The 18357-nt window shown below is 44.7% G+C and overlaps 2 protein-coding genes across 6 annotated transcripts in view; one reads left to right on the forward strand and one right to left on the reverse strand.

Moving 5' to 3' along the window:
• The window catches only part of LOC132381334 (uracil nucleotide/cysteinyl leukotriene receptor-like), a 34685-nt gene extending 25376 nt beyond the window's left edge, over positions 1 to 9309 (reverse strand). The window contains exons 1-3 of one of the 4 annotated variants that reach the window (XM_059950718.1): positions 8723 to 9309; positions 7564 to 7706; positions 6513 to 6656 (exon numbers count right to left, since the gene is read on the reverse strand). The gene's annotated coding sequence lies outside the window, so the exon portion shown is untranslated. Of the gene's footprint in view, positions 1 to 4875; positions 5049 to 6512; positions 6657 to 7563; positions 7707 to 8722 lie in introns of those variants that run through there. The other 3 variants (XM_059950716.1, XM_059950722.1, XM_059950724.1) reach the window with 3 other exon arrangements.
• LOC132381319 (LIM and senescent cell antigen-like-containing domain protein 1) overlaps positions 1 to 18357 on the forward strand; it is a 337779-nt gene that overhangs the window by 130982 nt on the left and 188440 nt on the right. The window lies entirely within an intron of this gene.

Consider the following 18357-nt stretch of genomic DNA (forward strand, 5'->3'; position numbering starts at 1 on the left):
ACTATCCTCAAACCTACCTCACCCCTCACGATCCTCAAACCTACCTCACCACTCACGATACTCAAACCTACCTCACCACTCACTATCCTCAAACCTACCTCACCACTCACGATACTCAAACCTACCTCACCACTCACTATCCTTAAACCTACCTCACCACTCACTATCCTCAAACCTACCTCACCACTCACTATCCTCAAACCTACCTCACCACTCATGATGCTCAAACCTACCTCACCACTCACTATCCTCAAACCTACTTCACCACTCACGATGCTCAAACCTACCTCACCACTCACTATCCTCAAACCTACCTCACCACTCACAATACTCAAACCTACCTCACCACTCACTATCCTCAAACCTACCTCACCACTCACTATCCTCAAACCTACCTCACCACTCACTATCCTCAAACCTACCTCACCACTCACTATCCTCAAACCTACCTCACCAGTCACTATGCTGAAACCTACCTCACCACTCACTATCCTCAAACCTACCTCACCATTCACTATCCTCAAACCTACCTCACCAGTCACGATGCTCAAACCTACCTCACCACTCACTATCCTCAAACCTACCTCACCACTCACGATACTCAAACCTACCTCACCACTCACTATCCTCAAACCTACTTCACCACTCACGATACTCAAACCTACCTCACCACTCACTATCCTCAAACCTACTTCACCACTCACGATACTCAAACCTACCTCACCACTCACTATCCTCAAACCTAGCTCACCACTCACTATCCTCAAACCTACCTCACCACTCACTATCCTCAAACCTACCTCACCACTCATGATGCTCAAACCTACCTCACCACTCACAATGCTCATGACTGATCTGCATTAGCCTCGAATCCTCTTCTGGTGCACTTCCCTGTTGCCGCCAGTCTTCGATCTTTCAAATATTTATCTCTCTCCTTCTTAAGTATGCCTAATAATGCAGCAAACTGGGGCAGAGAATTTTAGACCTTAATTGCTGTTTGAGAGAAAAAAATAATTCAATGCACGTCTGATAAGTCAGCAGCCCCTTATTTTGCAGCCCTGTGGCCTTGTTTAAAGTGGAGCAGGTATTATAGTGTTTTAATAAGGAGGAGATATCAGATCACCAGTGAGATGGAAACATAGGACGAGTCCATTCTGAAAAAGATATTAAACTGTTTGTATGGGAGGGAGGTATCAGATTGGTTCACGAGAGGAAGGCATGAGATTCATTCAGAGGTACTGGGCTGATTCTGAGAGGAGGACTGCAGTAGTGATGGGGGAATTCCATAGTTAGAGGAGTAGACTGAGATTCTGTTGATGTAGCAGACACACCAGATGGAATGTTGCCTCCCAGGTGCCAGGGTCAGGGACACTCAGATCGGATCCATGACATTCTACAGGGGAAGGGTGAGCATCCACATCTTGGTACATATTGGCACCAATGACATGGGTAGGAAAAGCAAGGAGTCCTGAAGGGAGAATTTAGGGAGCTAGGTAGAAAGCTGAAAAGCAGGACCTCCAGGGTAGCAGTCTCTGGATTGCTGCCTGTGCTACGTACTACTGAGGGTAAGAATAGGGTGATTTGGCAGATGAATGCGTGGCTGAGAAACTGGTGCAAGGGACAGGGTTTCAGATTTCTGTCTCATTGGGATCTCTCTGGGGAAGGTTTGACACATACAAAAGTGACGGGTTCTGATATCCTTGCAGGGAGGTTTGCAATAGTCTTTTGGGAGGGTTTAAACTAATTTGGCGGTGGGGTGAGAGCTGGAGTGATGGGGCTGACGACAGGGCTGTTGGTTTATAAGCTGAGGCAGTGTGTAGTGAGACTGTCAGGAAGGACGGGCAGATCAGGAAAATTGCAATCAGAATAAGCTGGAATGTAAAAGGGGGACAAAATCATAAAGGCAGATGAATACAGGACTGAAGGTGTTATATTTGAATGCACGCAGTAAACGGAATAAGGTAGATAAACATGATCTTGTAGCAGGGTTAGAATTTGGCAGCTGTGGTGTTTTTGAATGAGATCCCTCCTCATTCTGCTAAGTTCCAGTGAGTAAAAGCCCAGCGCCGTCAGTTACTCCTCATATGATAACCCTTTCATTCCCAGAATCATTCTCGTGAACCTCCTCTGAACCCTCTCCAATGTCAGCACATCCTTTCTTAGATCAGGGGCCAAAACTGCTCACAATACTCCACTGGTGGTCTGACCAATGCCTTATAAAGGCTCAGCATTAAATCCTTTTTATATTCTAGTCCTCTTGACATAATGCCTTTCTTACCACTGACTCTACCTGAAAGTTAACCTTTAGGAAATTCAGCACAATGAACCCCAAGTTCCTTGGCACTTCAGATTTCTGAATTTTCTCCCTGTTTAGAAAATAGTCTATGCTTTTATTCCTCCTACAAAAGTGCATGACCTCACACCTTCTGACACTGTATTCCATCTGCTACCTCTTTGCCAATTCTCCTAATCTGTCTAAGTAGCTTCCCTGCTTCTTCAACACCACCTGCCTCCACCCACCATCTGCAAGCTTGGCCACAAAGCTAGCAATTCTGTCATCCAAAACACTGACATACAACGTCAAAAGAGCTAGTCCCAACACTGACCCCTGCCGAACACTATTAGTCATGATCTTCCCTTAAGGAAACCATGCTGACTTTGGCCTATTTTATCGTTTGCCTCCAAGTACCCCAAAACCACATCCTTAACTATCCAACTCCAACATCTTCCCATCCAGAGGTCAAGCTAACTGATTTATAATTTCCTTTCTTCTGCCTTCTTCCCTTCTTGAAGAGTGGAGTGACATTTGCAATTTTCCAGTCCTCTGGAACTATGCCACAATCTATTTATTCTTGAAAGATCATTACAAATGCCTCACAATTTCTTCAGCTACCCCTTCTGAACCCAGGGGTTAGTCCATTTGGTCCAATAACTGATCTACTTTCTCCTTGGTAATAGTAACTGCCCTCACTTCTGCCCCCTGATACTCTAGAACTTCCGACATACTGGTAGTGACTTACACAGTGAAGACTAATGCAAAATCGTTATTCATTTATCCACTATTTCCTTGCTTCCCCATTACTATCTCTTCACCATCATTTTCCAGTGATCCAATATCTACTCTTGCCTCTGTCTTACTCTTTAAATATCTGAAACAACCCTAGATATCCTCTTTTATATTATTGGCTAGCTTACCTTCATATTTCACCCTTACCCTACCTCCCCCCATGACTTCTTTGTTGCTTTCTGTTGGTTTTTAAAAGTTTTCCAATCCTCTAACTTCCCAGAAATTTTTACTGTATTATACGCCTTTGTTTTTTGCTTTTATATTAGCTTTGACTTCCCTTGTCAGACATGGTTTCACCATCCTTCCTGTAGAATACCTCTGCCTCTTTTTGGGATGTATCTATCGTGCACCTTCCCAATTGCTCTGAGAAACTCCAGCCATTGGTGCTCTGCTGTCATCTTTGCTCATGTCCCCTTCCAATCAATTTTGGTCAGCTGCTCTCTCACCTCTGTAATTCCCTTTACTCCATTGTGATACTTTAGCGTCTCCCTCTTAAGTTGCTGGGTGAATTTTATCTTATTTTGATCACTGCCTCCTAGGCATTCCTTTTCTTTCAGCTCCCTAATCAAATACAGTTCATTACACAACACCCAGACCAGAATAACTGTTTCCCTCATGGGCTCAGCCACAAGCTGCTCCAAAAAGCCATCTTGTAGACATTTTATGTTCTCTCTCTTGGGATCCAACCTACCTGATTTTCCCAATCTACCTGCATTTGAACTCCCCCATGACTATCGTAGCAGTGCCCTTTTGACGTGCCTTTTCTATCTCACACTGTAATTTGTAGCCCACATCCTGGCTACTGTTTGGAGGCCTGTACATAACCCCCTTCAGGGTCATTTTACCCATGCAATTTCTTAACTCTACCCATAAGTATTCTACATTTTCTGATTCTATATCACCTCTTACTAATGATTAATTTTATATTTTACCAACACCCCTTCTGCCTACCTGCCTGTCTTTTCAACACAATATGTATTCTTGGAGATTAAGCCCCCAACCATGATCTTCTTTCAGTGATGCCCTCATCGTTATGACCTAATGCTTAATGGCATCATTGCAATAGCGGGATGGCCAAAACTGAACACAGTATCGCAAATAAGGACTCGTCCACGTCTTGTACAACTGCAAAACAACATCCCAGTGCTATACACAGTTCCCTGACTGATACAGACCAGGCAGGAAATGAAAGAGAAAAGCTTTCTTCACTACCTTGACTACTTGCAGGGAATGAGATTCTCGTACTCCTCCGTTCCTGTTCTTCAATGCTCCCTATTCACTGTGAAAGATCTACTCGCATGTGCCTGCCCAAAATGCAACTCATCTGAATTTGAGTTGGGGTCATTTGGGATCCTTGTGTTTGAGGCTCTGAGGAATCTTCCAGGATGATGCTTGTAGACACAAGAAGCACCTGAGGATATTTTCTTACTCCCATTTGGAACCTGTGTGCCACTGGCAAGGCCACCATTAATTACCCATCTCTATTTGCCCTTGAGGTTGGTGGTGAGCTGCAGCCCCTCTGATAAAGGTTTCTACATGGTGCTGTTGAGGCAGGCGTTCCAAGAAATTTTTCCAAAGAGAATGAAGAATGAGAAAGACACATCAGGCTAGTGTGTGACTTGGAAGTGCTTCTCACCCTCCCTGGTCCTTCTTGGTGACAGAGGCCACCGGATTGGGAGGTCCTGTTGGAATATGTTTTGGAGACAGTACACGCTGCAGCCACTGTCTGTCAGTGGAGGAGCCGATGGGTGTTTTGGGTAGAAGATGGGGGGGGGGCAATCAAACAGGCTGCTTATCTACAAACGTACCTTCTGCAGGGTCATTGCCTCCAAAGCCACATAGTCAGGTGGAGTGCAGTCCCTCACACTCCTTACTTTGCCTCATGATGTCAGGAGGAGAGTCACCACAGGCTGACTGGTTTGTGACTGGCTCTTGTATCACAGTATCTGGTGGGGATGGTAAGTAGCCTTTAGCAACACTCTCCTGTTTCCAACGGTAGTATACCTTTATCCTCCATATACATTGCTCCGAAACATCATCACCATTCCGCCACGGGAGCTCCGAGATCTGGACTCGGGTCTGTTGTGAGCCTATCTCTCTAGGCATTCGGAATACCTCATGGTGCTGACATGAACAGAATGTGCTTTATTTGGGTTAGTGAACTCTGGCAGTTGATTTATGGGAATACAGATGTTTTCAAACAGAGAACTGAAGAAAGAAGACGGCAGCTGTGCTGAGAGTGAGCCAGCCAAGTGACCCTGATAGCAATCGCAGAAAGGATATCTCTATCAATTCATGCAGGCATACAAAGAGCATTTTCTGCGTTGCAAAAAAGCACATTCTGTCCTGCAGCACACACTGACTTTGATTTCAACAGCGAAAATACTGCCAATTTAAACAAATAATCTGCCTTATCAAAACAAAGTGATGTAAAATAACCAGCTTCAAAGAGACTGTCCACTTACATTCAACACAGCATCTAGTCACAGCACCGTGGGTGAAGGTACCTGCATCATTACAAGCTGATGGTCAGGAAATTTAGCAAGGTCACATTATCACAGTTCAGGAAATATTATGACAAAAATCTGCTTCGTAGCTTATAACTGACCATTACTATGCCAATGCAGTTTAAAATCTGAAAGGAGATTCGGATTATTTTATCGTTGTGCATGAAATTTCTTGCCGTGCGAAGCTCACAGAGTGAACACTGGACATAAATCGAACAATAAACACAGCAACAAGTGCAAAAGTCAAGGAATAGAGCAGACTGATCTGTGCTTTCAGCTCCTATACTTTCTCTTTGACAGTCAAAGATGGAACAGGGGATGGCCAGAGTAGCAGAGGAAAGGTTAAGGGATTTAATTTGTAGGAGAAGTTGTTCTCATTTCAATTGCAAGAAGATCAAAGAACGCTCAGGTTTGCACATGAAGCAGAGGACTCAGCAGGTGTGCGAGTACAGACTCAACACATCAGTGTTTAGTCTCCCCCATATAAAAACAGAAAACGATGTTAAACCTGAGCAGCTCTGACAGTATCAGAGGAAAAAGAAGCAGTTAATGTTTCAAATGTAATTCTGGTTACAGACAGAAGTGTTATCTGTTCCTCCCTTTGCAGATACCATCTGACTTGTTCAGGGTTTCCAGCATTTTCTGCTTTTATTTCAGATTTCATATCTGCAGATTCTTGATTTTAATTTTGCCTTTCTAACTCCACACTAATCTGACTTTTCTTTGGTTTAATCGTTCCTTACAATTGGTCTCTTCCTCAATCATTGATCTGCAACCCCGCGACACATTTTGAGGCAGAATCAGGCTCAAAATCCCTGGCAAATGTCATGAAACGTCTTTGTGGCAGCAGTACGTATCAATATATAATAACAGTGAAAAGAAACTGTGATCAGGCAATGAGAACAGGGTGATGGGGGGACCTTAACAATGGACGTCACCTGTTTGAGGCATCATTCCTTGAGGATATCCTGGAGGCTGGTGCCCATGATGGAGCCATACTCTGTAGCTTATTCCAATCCTGTGCAGTAGCCACCCCGCACCAGAGGGTGATTCAGCCAGCTAGAATGTTCGCCACAGTACATCTGTAGAAATTTGTGAGTGTCTTTATTGACATATCAAATACCCTCAAACTTCTAATAAAGTGTAGCTGCTGTCCCGCTTCTTTGTAGCTGCATCAATATGTTGTGCCCAGGATAGATCCTCAGAGATGTTGACACCCAGGAAGGGAGTTTGTACATTCACCCTATGACTGCTTGGGTTTCCTCTGGGTGCTCCGGTTTCCTGCCACAGTCCAAGGATGTACTGGTTGGTAGGTTAACTGGCCATGCAGATTGTCCCATGATGAGGCTCGAATTAAATCAGCTGTTACTGTGTGACACAGCTTGAAGGACCCGAAGGGCCTACCCACGCTCTATGTCGATAAATAAATAATGAACTTCAAATTGCTCACATTTTCCACTCCTAATCCCTCAAGGAGGACTGTGTGTTCCCTCGATATCCTCTTTATGACGTCCATAATCAATTCTTTGGTCTTACTGAGTGTAAGATTGTTGCTGTGACACCACTCAACTAGCTGATCTATCTCGCTCCTGTACGCTCCCTCGTCACCACCTGAAATTCTGCCTACAGTAGTTGTCATCAGCAAATTTATGGGTGTAGAGAGAGTAGAGCAGTGATTATGTTGGCAATGAGTTTAGACAGAGTCCATGATGGGGAGGCTGCATTTCAAGCAGAGCAGTTGCATCCAGATAGCTATCTTTCTATCGATTAAAATTGGTGAGGACCAAAGGGTACACACTTTAGCCTCCTGAGGATGTAGAAGCGCTGGTGCACTTTCTCGGTGCTTGTGGTATGTTTGTGTAAATTAGTGTGGTCTGATTGTGTATATTGTATATGTGCAGAAAATGCATGTTTATGTGTGTGTGCGCTGTACGTGCATCTGTGCTTGTGCAAATTCACACACACAATTAAAATCTGTCCTCTACTCACTCAGCAGTCGATGTTTATTGTCCTCCACGCTCGCTGGTATGGGTGACCTTGGGTTTAATCTTTTCCCTTCAATTACTCTCTCCCACAGTCACAAAAATATTCCAGATCTAGCCACGGCCAATTGAACTGTAGTTGTAATTTAGCTTAAATAGAGAAAGAATAAAGATATTCAGGACCTGAAGCTGAATAACTGTGGATCTTCTGGTCTCTGCACTTTACCAAACAACTGGGCAGCTTTTCAAAGCACCATGAATTCTCAGTGTTCTCCAAGGAATCGTCAAGCTCTGATTTTGTCGCCCTTTTACATTGCAACTCATCCTGATGACTAAAATGTTGCCCTATCATCAGCCTCTCCTTACTAGCAGTCTCACTACACACTGCCTCTTTTTGTACCCTGTCCTCAGCACTATCACTCCAGTTCCCATCCCCTGTCAAATTAGTTTAAACCCTCCCGAACCTGCCCACAACCATATTGGTTCCCCTCTGTTCTGGTGTAATCCATCCCTTTTGTACAGGTCAGATCTTCCCTAGAAGAGATCCCAGTGATGCAGAAATCTGAAACCCACCCTCCCCCATACCAGTTTCTCAGCCACGTTTCATCTGCCAAAATATCTTATTCCAACTCCCGTTGGCACATGGCACCAGCAGCAGTCCAAAGATTTGTTACCCTGGAGCTACTGCTTTTCAGCTTTCTACCTAGCTCACTAATCTCTCATTTCAGGACCTCCTCCCTTTTCCTACCTATGCCATTGGTGCCGATATGTTCCAAGACATCTGGTTGCTCACCTCCCTTTGGAATGTCGCTCTGCCCAAAAGTACCCAGAACAGTATACTTAATACTGAGGGGACCAGACACAGGTGTACGTTTCCCTTTCTTCTCCTGATCGTCACTCAATTACCTGTCTCCTGGAACCTAGGGATGACTACATTCACCTGTCCATCACCTGCTAGTATCCTGCCTGAGCCTAAGGTCATCTCCATTTCCTAAATGCATTCTCTGAGAAGCCACAGCTTGGTGCACCTGGTGCAGGTGTGGCTACCTGGGAGGCTGAAGGCCTCCTAGAATTCCCACAAAGAACCCAACACAGCCCCTGGAGCCACTCTCACTGCACTAACTATGCCCTAACAGATGAAGAATAAAGAAGATGAAGAAACCTACCTGATACTTCTCATTCAGGCTCAATCTGATGAGTCATAGCCACTCACGCTGGCATAATGGCCGCTCTGCTTCCCCCGCCTTATTTTTATTCGTCTTTTCTAATGAATCTCGTTCACTGATTGGGTGCAGTCCAAACTCCAAAAGCTGCCATGATACACCACCTTTTAAATCAATTACAGACCAGTGCAAAGGTGCCTCTTCTTCTCGTGTTCCTGTTCAATGATTGGACGCAGTCCAAATTCGATGGACTCTTGACCTCACAATCACCCTCTTTATGGTTTGCACCTTTTGATCTGCCTGCACTGTACTTTGCAGCTGTATCCTGTTATTGTTTCTCTGCCTGCTCTCTCAAAGTACCTTGGTACATGTGACACCAATAAGCCGATTTACCAAGCTCCTGGATGATGCACCTTCTTTCGCTGTTGAGGGCTGTGTTCTGACTCCGTCTCGTTGCCTGAGCTGTTTAACACACAGAGATGACCAAAACTGCAGCCGAGTGCAGCTCTGTCTAGAGTGTCAAACACATACTCGACAGCACAGCTGGACCAGTCGTTGGAGAAATGAATTCTGAAAACCGAGGTGGCCAGCTCTTCACACATTAGGGTAGCCAGCCTCTCAGGGATGGTAGCCAGCCTCTCAGGGGTGTTTTAGTGGAATTACAATAGCCAGTAAGCATTGAAACTTCAATTAGCAGAAACCTGAAACAAAAGCAGCTGGAAAGGGTGGGGGCCTGCATTTCTGTAGATCGGGAGCCAGCTCTTCACACATTAGGGTAGCCAGCCTCTCAGGGGTGTTTTAGTGGAATTACAATAGCCAGTAAGCATTGAAACTTCAATTAGCAGAAACCTGAAACAAAAGCAGCTGGAAAGGGTGGGGGCCTGCATTTCTGTAGATCAGGAGCCACACCCTGGAGCAGGGGCCCTGTCCAGCCTCACACATCTGTCAACCTAGCCTCAGCTAGTTGCTCTTTCACCTCTAGTCAGAAGTTTGTGGGTTCAAGTTTCCCCCTGAAATGTGACTTCACTGCACCACTGATCTGAGAGAATGCCCCAGAGTCGGAAGAGCCTGCAGTTCCATCTCAGCTGGTCCCAATTGTCTCCTCTCCATCTGACCATTTCCTATCCATTGTACCTGCCTCTGCTACTTCCTTTAGCATCTTGATTCATATACCCACCACTCTCAGTGTGAAAAAGCTGTCCCTTTTAAATCTTTTACTCTCTCATCTAAAGCAGATAGCCTCTAGTTTTCAACTCCCTGCCCTGGGGAAAGGACTATGACCACCAACCTCATCTATGCCCCGCATTATTTTATACATTTCAGCATCCTTCACTCCAGGGAAAACAGTACCAGCCTACCTAGTCCCTCCTCATAACTTAAACTGTCCTCTTCATGTCTGTGAACCTTTCCTGCACTCTATAGCTTAATCACAGCCTTCCAATAGCATGCCAACCAGAACTAACCATCTCGCACTCAAAGCCATATCTAGTTAAGGCAAGCACACCAGTCAACATTTTCACCACTCAGTCCACCGACAGTGGCACTTTTAGGGAATTATATTCCTATATTCCTAGGTTTCTCTGTCCTACAACACTCTCTAGGGTCCTATCTTTCATTGTGTAAGTCGAACCCTGTTTTAACTTTACAAAAGGCATTATTTCGCACTACTCCAAGTAAAATCCTGTCTGCCGTTCCTCTGCCCATTTTTCTGGTTAATCTAGACCATATTGTAATCTTAGATAATCATCTTCGCTGTCCGCAATCACCTGGGCCGATAATTTTGGTGTCTCCCACTAGCTTACTAACCATGCCACCAGCATCCAAATCATTAATATGTACGACAAGGATCAGCCCTGATCCCTGCAGTACTCCACTGGTCACAGGCTGGAAAAGAACCATCCACCACCACCCACCGACTCCGACCAGTAAGCTCACTCTGGAACCCATTGTCATCTAACCCTCCAGCCTGCTACAGGGGATCCACAAACACGTTGCTCGGGGTCTCAGTGGGTCGAGCAGTATTTGTGGGAGGAAAGGAATTGTCAATGTTTCCGGTCTAAACCCTGCATCAGGACTCATTGCTTCAGCAATCCCTGCATTAACAATCTCTTGATTAGCAATCCATGTGAGACCTTGACTTCGCTGTCTTGAATGGCTGGCCCCTTCCCCATTGCAGAAACCACAGCCAGGGGTAAAACGATCATACGTTTCATTGGGATCAACTCTCATTCGTCTATATGCTGTAGACCCAGTCTGCTCATCACTCCTCATAGGATAATTCCCAGTTCCAAAACTCAACCTGATAAACCATTGCTCCCCCTTTCCTCGCAAATCCATCCACACTTGGGGACAGTAGGGTGGGTACTGTCTCAGCTATATCCTTCTGGAAAGGGGTCTCTACACTTGGACTCTGACCCTCTCAGGACTGCCAGGTGCCTGAACATCAATGCCTTTCATCCCTTGTCACAATGCAGAAATGGATAACTTCTTATTTATTCTATCTGCCATGACCTTGCCTATTCACATAGCCTGTCTATCAGCCAAAGCCTCTCCACAACCATCCAACAGCACACACTGCTGCCCATCCTTGCTTCATCGGAAAACTCGGATATATGATAGTTGGTTCTCCCATTCAAATTGTTGATATTCAGCAGACTGCGAAGATTTGGGGACCCAGAACCGGTTTCATCCCACCTCCCAATCAGAGCTTACAACAAAAACAACACCGTTTATTCCTGATCTGTCCTCACCTACAATACATGGAGAAATATGACTCCCAAAATCATGCATTCTCATTTTGTTTAATAACCCCTTGTGGGTAGGTTTGTGACCATCACGGTATATTACACTGAGGTGATACACCAAGGCCAATCTGCTCTCTCAGAGGAGTAGGATCTCACTGTTCCCCTCCACACCCTGGGCAATGTTAATCAGTTCTGAACCATTGGGAGTCTGCTGTTTGTAAACCGGCTGTAGTGTTTCGTGTATTGCAATTATTCTTCAGTCCAAAAAATACTTTTTTCAACATGGAGATTATTCAGCTCATCATCCATGCTGGATCACGGAATTAATTTTCCCTGTAATCTATCCCCCGCATCAACTCTGTCAGATTCTGCTACTTACATTAGGAAGAATTTACATTGACCATTTAAGCTCCCAACCCTCACGTCTTTGGGATGTGGGGGGGATTCAAAGCACCAGAGGAAAGTCGCACAATCATGGGGCACGTATAAACCACACAGAGAGCATCAACCCGAAATGTTACCTGTCCATTTCCCTCCATAGATGCTGCCTGACCTACTGAGTTCTTCCAGCTTTTTGTTTTGGATGTTACCTAATGGCAGAATTGAACTCGGATCTCTGGCGCTGTGAGGAAGTGATTCTACCAGCTGCTCCACTTGACTACATCACACTCACGGATATCAGATATTACAAGGGGAGGTTATTTTAGCTAAAGGTGTTTAATGTTCATTGAGAGTCTGCTGTTACTAACATGTGGGGAACATAATCTTCTGTAAAACGACCTAGTTCATGTTTGCTCGTTAAGCAGCCGGACGGAGAGTGCAGTAAGTTGAAAGATATCCAGACTAGGGATTGGAACCTGCTAGCCTGAGACCTTAGAACTGATTCTGACTGAAGCAGTTCAGTGCCATTGGGGTTGGATTTCAGCTCCTTGAACTACAGTGGCCTCAAGTTCAAAAACATTAACTTTCACATGGAAGGAACAGGCAGAAAGTTGCACCTGTTGTCAGACTCGGACTGCACGGATTATAAATATTGATGGTTTATGGAAAGAACCAGGACTCATAGTTCAGGTGGAGACACAACATCAAAACACTTCCAACTGTGAGCTGCCAGATTGTATTCCAACAAATACTCTCTCTCACAAAGACCTATACACACTCAGACACATATGCACACACACTCATACACATCCACACAGAGACACACACACTCACACACATACACAAACACTCTCTCACAAAGACCTATACACACTCATACACATCCACACAGAGACACACACACTCACACACATACACAAACACTCTCTCACAAAGGCCTATACACACAGACACATACACAAACACACACACACTCACACACATACATTAACACTCTCTCTCTCAAAGGCCTACACACACTCAGACACATACACATACACACACACACACACACACACACACAAACACACACACACGTACACATCTATACTCACACAGACACACACATACACTCACACACTCATGTACACATCTACACTCACACAGACAGACACACACTCACACACATACACTAACACTCGCTCTCTCAAAGGCCTACGCACACTCAGACACATACATGATGCACCATCAATAACTCTGAGACGTGGGTTAAGGTAGGCTTTTATTAGCTGGAAGAGAGCACAAGCAGCAAATGACCATCACACGACATCCTGGAGACTGAGGAAGGGTCTGTGGCTCCAATCGCCTTTATACAGGGGTCTGTGGGAGGAGCCACAGGAGCAGTCAGCTGGGGGGGGGGGGGGCGTGTCCAGACAGGTATATGTAGTTCACCACAATACACACACGCACGCTCACACACATACACTCACAACCCACATACACATGCACTTTACACTGATGTCCTCACAGATGTACATACATAGCTCTTTAACATGCTGTGATTCTGAGCATCCAGTTTGTTGAATGATCCACTAACAGGAGCAGCTCTTCATACACCTGCCCCCTTCCCTCCCTCACTTCAAGGAGATCCGTCACAAGAACACACAAGAGAACAGGAGCAGGAGTAGGCCACCGAGCTCCACTGTTCATCAGGATCATGACTGAGCTACACTAGTCTCAGGTCCATTTCTGTACCATCTCTCCATGGCCCTCTACTCCTTGATCTATCAGATATTTATCCAGCTCACTTTAAACACTTCTAATGATCCAGTCTCCACTACTGGACAGGACAGGGAATTCCCACTCTCTGACATTCGATATTTCTAAATGACCAGCCTCTTATTTTGAGGCTATGTACCTTTGTTCGAGACTGTCCCACTAGTGAAAACATCTCAATATTTACCTTGCCAAGCCACCTTATGTGTTTAATAAAATCACCCCTCATTCTTCTAAACTCCAAGGAATACAGACCCAAACTGTCAAACCTCTCTTGATAGGACAACCCCCTCATCTCAGGATTTAGTCTAGTGAATCTCCCTACAATCTTATTTTAAGTATGTGGCCCAAAAATGCGATGTATTCCATGTGTGGCCTCACCAACACCATGTATAACTGTAATTAAACTTCCATCTTCTAAAATTCCAATCCCTTCACAATAAAAGGTCAAAATAATGTTTGCCATTTTAACTACCCGTTTGACCTGCCTGCTAACATTTTGTGAGTCGTACACTAAAACACCTATATCCTTCCAAATGTCACTTACTTGTAATCTCGCCCCATTTGGTTAATGAGCCACTTATCAATTGCTCTTACCAAAGGGTATGATCTCACACTTCCCTACATTAAATACAGTCACTCAATCTATTTATATGCTGCTGCACAACCACAACATCCTCATTACATTCCTTTCACCTACTTTGTATCATCAGCGAAGTTAGAAACCTTACATTTCAGTCCCTCCTCCAGGTCGCTAATACAGGCCCAAGAGGGATGCTTCACAGTCCTCCATCCTGAAAAGGACACATTTCTTCCAAACCAATGTGTCAGCCAGGGCTCAATCCATGTTCATGTATTTTCTCCAATACATTAGGCTCTTAATGTATGTATCAGCCTCTTTCTGGCACTTTGACCATTTTATTTTGGAAATCTAAATACATTACATCTACAGATTCCCCTCTTATCAACCTTCCAGGAAGTACATCAAACACAATCATATATATTTCTTATATCACCATGTTGACTAGGTTTGATTATATTCAATTTTCCGAGATGACTTATAATTTCCTCTTTGATTATTGACTCAGCTTCTTGCCAAAGTTTTGGCACAGACTAGAAGGGCCAAATGGCCTGTTTTCTGTGCTGTAGTGTTCTGTGGTTCTAATAGTAGATGCTAAACTAACTGGCTTATTGTTCCCTGCCTTCTGCCTTTCTCTTTTTTTGAACAAGGGAGTGAGTCCTTCAGCTGTTATGAAGTCCAGCCTAAGGGAGTTATGACGAATGAGCCCATATATCCATATTATCGTACTAGGGAACCATTCGATAGTCTTATACCAGCAGGATATAAGATGTCCTTGAGTGAGAATGTCTGGGCTGGGAGGGGTCTTTGATTATGTTGGCTGCTTTACTGAGGCAGCAAGAAGTACAGACAGACTCCATGGATGGGTGGCTAGTTTCTGTGGTGTACTCATAACTCTCTGTAGTTTCTTGTGGCCTCAGACAGAGTAGTTGCTATACCAAGCTGTGGTACATCTGAATTGATAAAAATTGGTGAGGATGAAAGGGCATATGCCAAGTTTCTTTCAGCCTCCTGAGGAAGTAGAGGTACGATTGCTTTCTTGCCCATGGATCAAGGCAGGCTCACTCCTAGGAGTCTGGACCTCTCAATCCTCTTGACTCAGCTCCATTGATGTAAGCAGGAAGGTGTGCACAGTCTAAAGACAATTTAAAGTTGACCTCCTTTCTTAACTGTGCCTCTTCCTCATGGTGTGGTGAACTACATATACCTGTCTGGTCACGCCCCTCTGCTGACTGCTCCTGTGGCTCCTCCCACAGACCCCTGGATAAAAGCAATTGGGGCACTGCTCCTCCCTCACTCCGAGATGTCGTGCTCCCTTTTTGCTGCTAATAAAAGCCTATCGTTCACTTCCTGCCTCTGAGAGTTATTGATGGTGCATCACATGGAATCCCTCTTGTCGATTGAGATAAACTCCTGCTGAGCATTTTAGATAATTTAGGTGAATATCTTCCTCTGTTCATCTCTAGACCCGTCTCTTAGTTTGTGTACCAAGTCGACTTTCGAAACCCCCTACCTCACACCATTATAATTGCCCTTATTTAAATTGAAGGCAGTGGTTATGGTGTTCGTCCTTAAAATGCATCTGAATTCTAGCCCCAGCTTTTGAGTCTAATTCTGGAGCTGAAATTTCTCATCCCTGGAAACATTCCAGTGCTCTATACAGTTCAATGTACTGCATCCATATATGGATCTCTTTTCCAGCCCCTCTCAGTATCCCCTGCCCTCTTCAATGACCTATGCACATATACACCTAGCTTCTCCTGCTCTCACATTTCCCTCTTCTGCTCTTGTCCACTGTATTTCCTCGGACTGCCCAGCCTGCCTTTATATGACCATCTATCATCATCGTCTGCCTTCCTCACACAGCCACGTGGAATGGTCACACAAACCACATCACTGACACTGCATCTCTAACAATGCCTCACTGTGTCATTTCAACCCCAATCCTTCCACTTAAACAAGGAAAAGCTGTCTGAGGAAGCACTGATAGACCCATCAGACAAGGCTGCACATTTATTAAGCTAGTTAATAAAAGGTCCTTTGAGATTCAAAAGGAAAGATACTAGATAGAGGATAAATAAGTCTAAATGGCAAAAGAGGATTTCTCTTCAACACAACTGTTCATAAAGAAGCGCCTGGTATGTTGTCAGTCAGTCATACAGTGCTGGCAGGTGGCAGTAGAATAGGTTCCCTCTCCTGCTGCCTCCCTTTTCATTTCCCTAACCCCCCCCCCACCCTCATCTCCTTCCTGATCCCTCATGCCTGCAGTCCCTTCCCTGGACCACACGTACATCTCCTCCTGCCCTTCTACCGACGAGATCTTCCACCTGCTCCCTTAGACACGCTCCATATCCCGGATCCCTGTTCCTAATCTCAGGCACACTCTGGATCTCTGCTCCCAATTCTGGACACACTCCAGAACTCTGCTTCCACACCTGACCACTCTCCCACTCTCTGCTCCAAATCCGTGTATGCTCCAACTCCCTGCGCCTGAGCTGAGAAACCAACAACTTCAGAATTTGTGTAACACACACAAAATGCTGGTGGAATGCAGCAGGCCAGGCAGCATCTACAGGGAGAAGCACTGTCGACGTTTCAGGCCGAGACCCTTCCCACACAAAATGCTGGTGGAACACAGCAGGCCAGGCAGTATCTATAGGGAGAAGCACTGTCGACGTTTCAGGCCGAGACCCTTCCCACACAAAATGCTGGTGGAACTCAGCAGGCCAGGCAGTATCTATAGGGAGAAGCACTGTCGACGTTTCGGGCCGAGACCCTTCGTCAGGATTTTGTGTGTCTACTTTACGTTGTAAACCAATAGCTAGTATGAATCTAACTAAGATTATTAATCACTCACTTGTCTCCACACCCATTACACACAGTTGGTTTATCACAGGGACCTCTACACTCTAAATCAGGAGTCCCAACCTTGCTGAATGAGATTGGTCCATGGCATAAAAAAGGTTGGGAATCCCTGATTTAAAGGAGTCACCAGATCAGTTATAAAGGAATAGGAAACAGAGTGGCCAATCACACGGCACTTGTTAGAGATTTGCCCTCTGGTTTTAAGAGAAGCATTTGGAGTTAATGAAGTGTAAGGACTCTGAAAAAAGGCATATAAATCAAAAGCAAATTTAGGATATTAATGCTACATCCACACTAGACCAGATAATTTTGAAAACGTTGGTTTTACGTGAAAATGACAGGCATCCATACTATGTGTTTTTGAAAATATCTCTGTCCACATTGAAACGGAGATTTCAGTAAATCTCCTCCTCCTGCGCATGCGCAGGACACATCTACCAAAAACAAGCGACATGTTTGGTGTCGAATCTTGCCGTAAAAGTGCGCGTTTGTGTAGTTACAGACTAGAAAAACTTAAAACGACAGACAGCTGTTGGCTCTCGCACAGGAGAACTTAAAAGTAAGAAAAAAACAAATACTTGTACGGAGGCAACCGACAGGGAGTTCATGGACAGTATGACCCGGCTGACGATGAACATTGAAAAACTGACTAACTCTGTTGCATTAATAAAGCACCTTGTTAAATGTATAAAACATGTCTGCATCAGTGTTATCTTGTATTTCCATACAATGTTACATTAGGCTGTTACACATCTATTGTCAGAGAAGTATTTGCATAAATAGGTAAACCACCTTCATACAAGCAAGGACAGAAAACAGGGCAAAGTGAGTATACTTATTTATTCAGTAAGTTATGGGTCAAAGTATTTGGTGAGTACATTTCTAACTCTTCTGGCGTCAGTTTCGTTGCTGTCTGTTCTGAAATTGTCAGGTTGCATTCAAGAAAACAATGAAATGCCACGCTGCCGTCTGACAGCGTTTTCAGAAGTCTCCGGTTACCCCATCCACACTGATCCGACCAATCCGGCGTTTTCAAAAATACACACTCTGGAGAGCATTTCTGAAAAGCGCTGGTTTCAGGGGACAAAAACGCCGTTTTAGTGTGGACGAAGGGTAAAAACGAAGAGAATTAGCTTTGGTTTTGGATTTATCCGGTGTAGTATGGACGTAGCCTAAATTTGCCTGCAAAAGCACAGGAATGCAATGAAAGGGTGTGCTTACACACAGGAATGTTTCAATGGTTGAACATGGAACATTTGGGGGAAGCAGAATCTGTGATAATGATTAAAGGGGAAGTGGACCAAGGCTTGGAA

Source organism: Hypanus sabinus, chromosome 2, assembly GCF_030144855.1.
Source record: "Hypanus sabinus isolate sHypSab1 chromosome 2, sHypSab1.hap1, whole genome shotgun sequence".
NCBI lineage: Eukaryota > Metazoa > Chordata > Chondrichthyes > Myliobatiformes > Dasyatidae > Hypanus > Hypanus sabinus.